At 38.6% G+C, this 7,723-nt stretch overlaps 1 long non-coding RNA gene across 1 annotated transcript; it reads right to left on the bottom strand.

The window, feature by feature from the left end:
* LOC141814287 (uncharacterized) lies at positions 1-675 on the bottom strand. Its single transcript, XR_012600477.1, has 3 exons — positions 597-675; positions 175-406; positions 1-85 (listed from the first exon to the last, which is right to left on the bottom strand). It is a non-coding gene; the product is annotated as an uncharacterized LOC141814287 (long non-coding RNA).
* Positions 676-7,723: the final 7,048 nt, after the last annotated feature.

Here is a 7,723-nt window from a genome sequence, read left to right as displayed (position 1 = left end):
AATTAACCTGGAAGAGAGCTCGAGTTAGCTGAGGGTTATCAATGAGAATCTGCCTCGCCTGTTTTTGATTCTGATCTATTAAAACCTTCAAAAAGAAGAATAAAAATATTGAGCAAAATAATTTCCTTCTTGAGTACATGAAAAAGAAAAAGGGAAAAGGGAACAGAAGCATACTTTCATTTGAGACATGATCTCATACAATTGAGCTTTTGGCAAGTTAGCGAACTGGGAAGTGAGGCCGTCGCCAGCTGGCATTTGCTGTTGCTGCTGCGAATGCTGTGCGGCCATTCTTTTAGGCCCTTCCACCTTTCTCTCGCTGGTTTGCCCACGAACGTTCTCGTCTCCCAAAATTTATAACTCAGAAATTTAAGAATTGTATCCTCGGGTAAGAACAGGAACAATCGAGCTATCAAAATCCAGAACAAAAAACTAATTGTGAAAAATGCATAAGAGGAGTAAATCAAAGCCTACCCTAGAACTAACCCCCCCCCCCCCCCCCCCCCCCCCCCCCCCCCCCTTCGCGTCTATCAACAGAGGAACAGGAGTGTCAATAATGCGATAAAATAATCGAAAAGAAGGAGGAGCAAAGAAAATACCAATCGTCGTCGGCGAACTAAGTTCGATTTGGCCGGCGCTACGGAGAGAAAGCGTGGCTAAGAAGAAAGAGGAGAGGACTCGGGGATTAGGGCAAAATCGGGTTCATCGAATGGCATTATATCGTACCGGTCTATCGGACCGAATTGGTGCGTCCGTACCGGTCTATCGGGCCGAATTGGTGCGTCCGTTGCGAACCGTTTCACCTAAAATATAATTAATAAAATATAGTATTTTTTTGTTAAAATATTTATTTAAATATTGATATTAAAAACTTTTTTTTATTTTACAAAGTCATATACTGAAAAAGGTCAAAAAAAAATATTTCGTTGCTTAGGAAACTTACGAAAACATGTAGATTATACATACAAATTAAAAATAATAATAATACAATATATTGGGAAGTTTAAGGGATAAACATCAATCAACTACATGTATGTTGCCAATTTTATACTCCATGTTGGCAAGAGTGTATATCTACATTTATTGATCATTCTGTTGTTTTTTTTAAATCTAGGTATTTGGATCTTGAGTCTAACTAATCTTCAAGTTACAATCTTTGCTCCGGGTTCATCCATCAAATAAATCTAGAAGCACAAGTAGATCTCGACACGGTAGCCCAACTATCCCGCTAATTCAAGCATTGCAAATGTAAGATTGTCCAACATAAGAATCGAATCTTAGATGCATGGGTAAACTACCATGTCTCTTACCACTACGTTGTATCGGGGAGCTATGTATTGACTTTTTTAATAATCCAGATATTCAATTTTTACGATTCAACTCATCTTAGAAGTCACTAATCTGACTCTACAAAAGTTTCTAATCAGTCATCAGGTTAAATCGAGAATGTTGGTACAAGTAGCACCATTCAATCAAACTTGAGTTTTGATATTGGCAAAGAGTCAAAATTAAGGTTATTTGTGATTTAAAATGCTTATCAAATTTGTAGGAAGTTCTAATTGAGACTAGGCAAAGAAGTACTAATTAGTGGTACTAGATAAGGAAACCTGGTCGGAGGGACTGAATAAGAAGATTTGATAGATCGAGTACATCAGGTAGGAAGCCCTGAGGGTCGAGAACATCAGATAGAAGTCTAGATGGGGTCGAGGACCAGAGGTCAAGCGAAAGTTTCGAGGGTCAAGATCAACTAAGCAAAACTCCAAACAGGCGAGTGGATTAAGGTTTGGCATCAAGTAAACTCTCCCGAGCTAAGTAGTAAGGATGGACTCTCGGAAAAAGAGCAGTAGGCGTCGGTCCAACTTAAGCTTTCATGAGAGATCAAAAGTTGAGACCGAGCAGCTGTAAGTTGTCGTTAATACTCATGACACTATGTTTGTACTAACATTGTGATGCAAGTCACGCACATTGAAGCCTAGACAGATCCAGGTGCTTGGAAAGGGTTCCAAGTGCTTGGAACCATTCTAAGCGCTTGGATCGGGCAAAACACAACAGCTAAGTTGGTGAGTTTTGATTGGTCGGTATACGTCATCTTCCAGGCATCTGAAAAAGGATAAGTCACAACCGAAGTGAAGTTTGATCCAGTAGCCGCCACATCAGCATTTCAAGCGCTTGAAAGGTTTCCAAATGCCCAAAAACGGATAAGTCAACGATGAGATTTGATTGACCTTGTTAGAGGCGTTCGAAAGTGGATCCAAGCTCCCGGATCATCCTATAAAAGTATAATTCTACCAAAGTTGCAGAATAACTCCTTCCTTAATTGTCCAAGTGTTACTCTGTGAATCTAAGTCTCCAAGACGATGTGCTCAAGCTTCAACAACGGAATGACACCGTAAAATCGCTACAAGTTCAAACGAACCTAGCCTTTGATAACACCTTATTAGTTCTTATTTGTCTTTACACGTTTCTTTTGTGCTTTTAATCTTTAAGGGTTGATAGGTTGTTACCGAATCCTACTATTGTAAAGAAATGAACTTTTTTCTTATTCGATAAGAAGGTGAATAGTGATTGTCCAACGAAGTAGTCAACCTGACTATGGGCCTTGGAATATTAGCCAAGCGACTGCGAATCAAGTAAAAAATAATTATATTTTTATGTTGATATTTGTTTTATTTCTGTTGCAACGATTTGAATTTGAACGTTTTCTGAAAGTGTATGAAACGCGCTATTCACTCCCTATAGCACTTTCTCGATCTAACAATTAGTATCAAAGCGGGGTGCTCGAAATTGATGCTACCACCGATTGAGCTTGTTCTTATCGTTTGATTTTTGTTATTTTTACTCATAGTCAAAATTGATACAATCATCTCCTTTTGACAAAATCTTTTAGAATTTCGTAATCGTTCTAAATTGGTACAAACACCACTCAAGCATTTTTTTTAAAAAAAATTTAAATTTACTTTCCACACTACTAATTTAAGATAAAGTTTTGAAAATATTTTTTTTAATTATTTGTGTGTTAGATTAAATGACCTCGGGATTTTTTTCCTCGCCCTCGGGTGCTTCCGCCTCGACCACGACCTCAGTAAGCTTCTTAATTTCCTCCCCTTCTGCAGCGGTCTCAGCAACAACCACAAAGGGAGGTGCCTTTGTCTACGGCGCCCTCTCCTCAGCGGCAGGCTCGGAAATGGCGACCTCAGTGGTGGGGGAGCGCATCGATCGCTTTGCTTTACATTCTTTCGCCATGGCAACAGAGCGAGAGACGGGGATAATCATTTCCTATCTCGGAAGAAGATCATTGTATTCCAAGTAGTTCATCATGAGTACCAATGTTCTGTATTTTTGGTATAAAAAAGTGCACTTTGGAATACGTGTATTTTTTCGATCTAACAATTAGTATCAAAGCGGGGTGCTCGAAATTGGTGCCACCACTGATTGAGCTTGTTCTTATCATTCAATTTTTTATTTTTACTCGTAGTCAAAATTGATGTAATCATCTCCTTTTGACAAAATCTTTTAGATTTTTGTAATCAGTTCTAAATTGGTACAAACACCACTTGAGCATTTTTTTTAAAAAATTTTTAAATTTACTTCCACACTACTAATTTAAGATAAAATCTTGAAAATATTTTTTTTTAATTATTTGTGTATTAGATTAAACGACCTTGGGATTTTTTTCCTCACCCTCGGGTGCTTCCGCCTCGACCACGACCTCGGTAAGCTTCTTAGTTTCCTCCCCTTCTGCAGCGGCCTCAACAGTGGCCACGGGGGGAGGTGTCTTTGTCTACAACTGGTGTCTATCATTCTACGTGTCACGTGGCGCATCAAATTGATATAGATCAAAACAATTCAAGACTAAAAATTAAAGTGTAGTATGGAGTCCCAAGTCGTATTTTTCCAAGGAAACTAGTAAGCGTGTTTGAATTAGATTTTCAGCTCTTTTGTTTTTGGATTTTTTTAAACCAACAATTCAAAATGCCAAAACGTTAACTAAAAATTTAAACTAATGGATTAATCGAATGAAATTGCAGCTAAACTAAGTTTACTGAATTACCAGGAAAATAACTAATTAAATGCAGATTTAATGACAAAAGTGACCGCAACATAGAATTTAAATTCGTATGAAATCTAACTCTACATTCAATGAAGCTCTAAATTCTAAGGAAATTAAACTAAGCATCCTATCTTGATTTAAAAAAAACTAATGACAGAAACCTAACTATTGAATTCAAATGCTTAAAATTCGAAACTAAATGACTGAATCAGGAATTGAAAACATAACCACACAAATCCAATGATCATTAAAATTCTAAATCAACAAATGAAATGTTCTTAAGCTAAAACGAGATAAGCAGCAAATGTTCAATGAAACGATTCTGAAATCTAGGTTAAGAAAAATGCAGAAATCATTCACAAACTCCAGATCAGAGAACAAATTCCTTCTCTTCGCTGATCTACGAAGAAGCCTCAGAGAACGCCCTTCTAGCTTTCAACAGCTCCTATGAAACCTTCAGCCAATGATTCAAGATCTCCCAGCTGCAGAGAACGCCCCGTCTAGCTGAGATTCTTGTCGCGTGAAGAACAGGGGATGTGGCGATCGGAGATCAAAAAATATCACAAGATCTGGAAATTAATGCTCTGTTGAATCTGAAAATGGATTGATTATCAGATTTCTTGGAAAACTCCAGAGAAACCCCAAAATCGGCTGGAAATCGCATATCATGGAGAACGCCCCGTGATCTGCTTGTTCAGTGATTGCGAAGGAAAGAAGTGGCGACTGGAACATGGTAGTGATCGCGATATAGAATTCCTCTTGCTGGTTGTTTAAGGTTGCGAAAACGCCGTTGAAGAAGGAAGATGATCGGAGATCTGGAATTGCGAAAGGAGCTCGGCGTCGGTGTCGCGCGCGCGGAGAAGAAGAGTCACGATCCAAATTTCTGACCGAAGCTACTGTTCTCTTCTCCAGCCGCAGGTTTTCTCTCCAGTGAACTGGGTTCACATGAATTGGTCCGGTTCAGCAATTTGGTTCAATTCCTGGCTCAATTTCTGGTTTGATTCAACTGATTTAATCAGTCAGATTTAATAGTGACTTGATGTGGCTGATTTTGAGCTCATCTGATTTTCCCTGTCCTCACCTAAAACCAAAATCAACAAATCAATCAAAATTTGAATTAACTCGAAAGAAATCATGAATATCAATTTTAACAACAAAACCCTTTATTTAACCCAAATAAACTCAAATTTTTATTAATTCGAAGTAAAATGCAATGCCACTTAACCCAATCATCAACAACACCCTCTCCTTGGCGGCAGGCTCGGAGATGGCGACCTCAGTGGTGGGGGAGCGCATCGGTCGCTTTGCTTTACATTCTTCTGCCATGGCAATAGAGCGAGAGACAGGGATAATCATTTCCTGTCTCGGAAGAAGATCATTGTATTCCAAGTAGTTCTGATCATGAGTACCAAGTTCTGTATTTTTAGAATCAAAAAGTGCACTTTGGAATACGTGTATTTTTCTTGATCTAACAATTAGTATCAAAACGGGGTGCTCGAAATTGGTGCCACCACCGATTGAGCTTGTTCTTATCGTTCTATTTTTTTATTTTTACTCGTAGTCAAAATTGATGCAATCATCTCCTTTTGATAAAATCTTTTAGGGTGCGTTTGGTTGGGGGTAATATGTGATCACCTTGGTTATTCATCCAAAGTTATCAATCAAAACCTTGTTTGGTTTAGGTAATCGACGATTCCCAAGTAATGCTTCATACCTGACACGTCAGCATACGTCAGTAAAAGAGGGCATCCAACCCGGAATTGAAAAACCAAGGAAAACTAAGGTTTTTCTTGATTCCGGGGTTAAAGTAATTTTCTTTACAAAATTACCCCGCGAACCCCTCCGCTAACCCTCGCTAATCCTCCCCGAGCGAAACCCTCTCCCGACCCCGATCGCGAGCGAAATCCTCTCCTATCCCCGATCGCGAGCAAAACCCTCTCCCATCCCCTGCTGGGGCATGTCATCTAGGAGGATGCAGCGTGCGTGGTTGAGCATGGAGTTCCTGGTAAGACGGGAGATGATCTCGCGGTAGGTCTCCGGGTCATGGCGGAATCCGATCTTCTCGACCCATTGGAAGAAGCGAAGTGCGTGGTTCGGATGCCTGGAACCGCGGAGGACGGCGAGGACAAGGGGCTGGTCGAAGGTTGGAGCGAGAGCGGATAGAGTTCTGGAGGCGCATAGTCGATGGTCGCTTGGACATCATGTAACAGATGGTCTCATGGAGCTTCTCCCCCTTCCCCTCGGCGTTGTCCCGGCGGCGTGAACGCGATTCCTTGGAAGGAGGAGACGCAGCGCCGGAAGGGATGGGATCTACGGCGGTGGAGGATGGAGGGGCGTCGAAGGAGAAATCATGACGGAAGAGGATGGAGGTGGGCGAGTGGGAGGAGAAATAATTATTTTTACTAAAAGAATTATAAAATTTCAAAAAGGCCTTTCACTTTTTTATTTAGCCAATATATATACATACAAAGATTATATGTTACATATTTATTCAACATTTAATATTAATTTTTTTGATATATATAATATATATTATATATATATATATATGATATTTTTTTAATACGAGTTTGTATATTAAAATAATTATTGAATGCATAAAAATTAAGGTCATATTCATTAAATATATTTATACATTTTAAATAAGAGCATCCCAATGGATGCGTTAATGGGGGTGTTATAATTATTTCTAATCGATTTTCGATTTATTCAATTCGGTTGATTCGATTTTGCTCAAATATTTATCTCGATTTGTTAGAACCTCTCTTAAGATAATTTAAAATAATTAAATATCAAATTAATTTAATTATAAAAAATAATTATAATTGAACTAGGAGTAATATAGTAAATGTTAAAATAAGTAATGTATTAAAACCTTCAAACAAACAAGGTTTTGTCTCATTACCTAAGATTAAACCAAACAATATTAGGTTATGTTTTATTCCCTATAACTTTGGTTATGTGATTACTTGGTAATCACATAACCAAGGTGATCACAGATTACCCCAACCAAACGCACCCTAGAAATACAGGAGCAAATATTCTTTGTCTCTAATCCATATAATTCGAAAGTACTGGAGAAGCATGGTAATTTGATTGAAAGACTTAGAAGGCAGGGATTCATCGGAGAAGATCCACTATTGCATTGGGCTAAAAATAAGGTCGTATGCAAGCTGGACCTAATAAACCTGGATATTACCATACAAGATAAGCCCCTCTCACATATTACTCCTGCATTAAAGTCTATTTTTAAAAAATATGTAAATCAGTTGCTAAAGTTGAAGGTGATTAGACCCAGTAAGAGTAGGTACCGGACGATGGTCATGATTGTACAATCCGGAACATCAGTAGATCCAGAGACTGGTAAAGAAGTTAAGGGTAAAGAAAGAATGGTGTTTAACTATCGAACCCTTAATGACAACACTTTTAAAGACCAGTACAGCCTGTCAGGAATTAACACAATGATCAAGAAGGTTAGCAACTCAAAAATTTACTCCAAATTTTATTTAAAATCATGTTTTCATCAGATTGTGATAGACCCGGATTCTGTGGAGTGAACAACATTTATCTGTCCGCAAGGACTTTTTGAATGGTTGGTAATGTCGTTCGGATTAAAGAACGCACCAGCCGTATTTCAAAGAAAGATGGACCATGTGTTCAAAGGTACTGATGATT

Source organism: Curcuma longa, chromosome 21 (genome assembly GCF_044706935.1).
Source record: "Curcuma longa cultivar G26 ecotype Majalengka, Jawa Barat chromosome 21, ITB_CL_G26_1.1, whole genome shotgun sequence".
Lineage (NCBI taxonomy): Eukaryota > Viridiplantae > Streptophyta > Magnoliopsida > Zingiberales > Zingiberaceae > Curcuma > Curcuma longa.
This window is presented reverse-complemented; position numbering and strand designations above follow the sequence as displayed.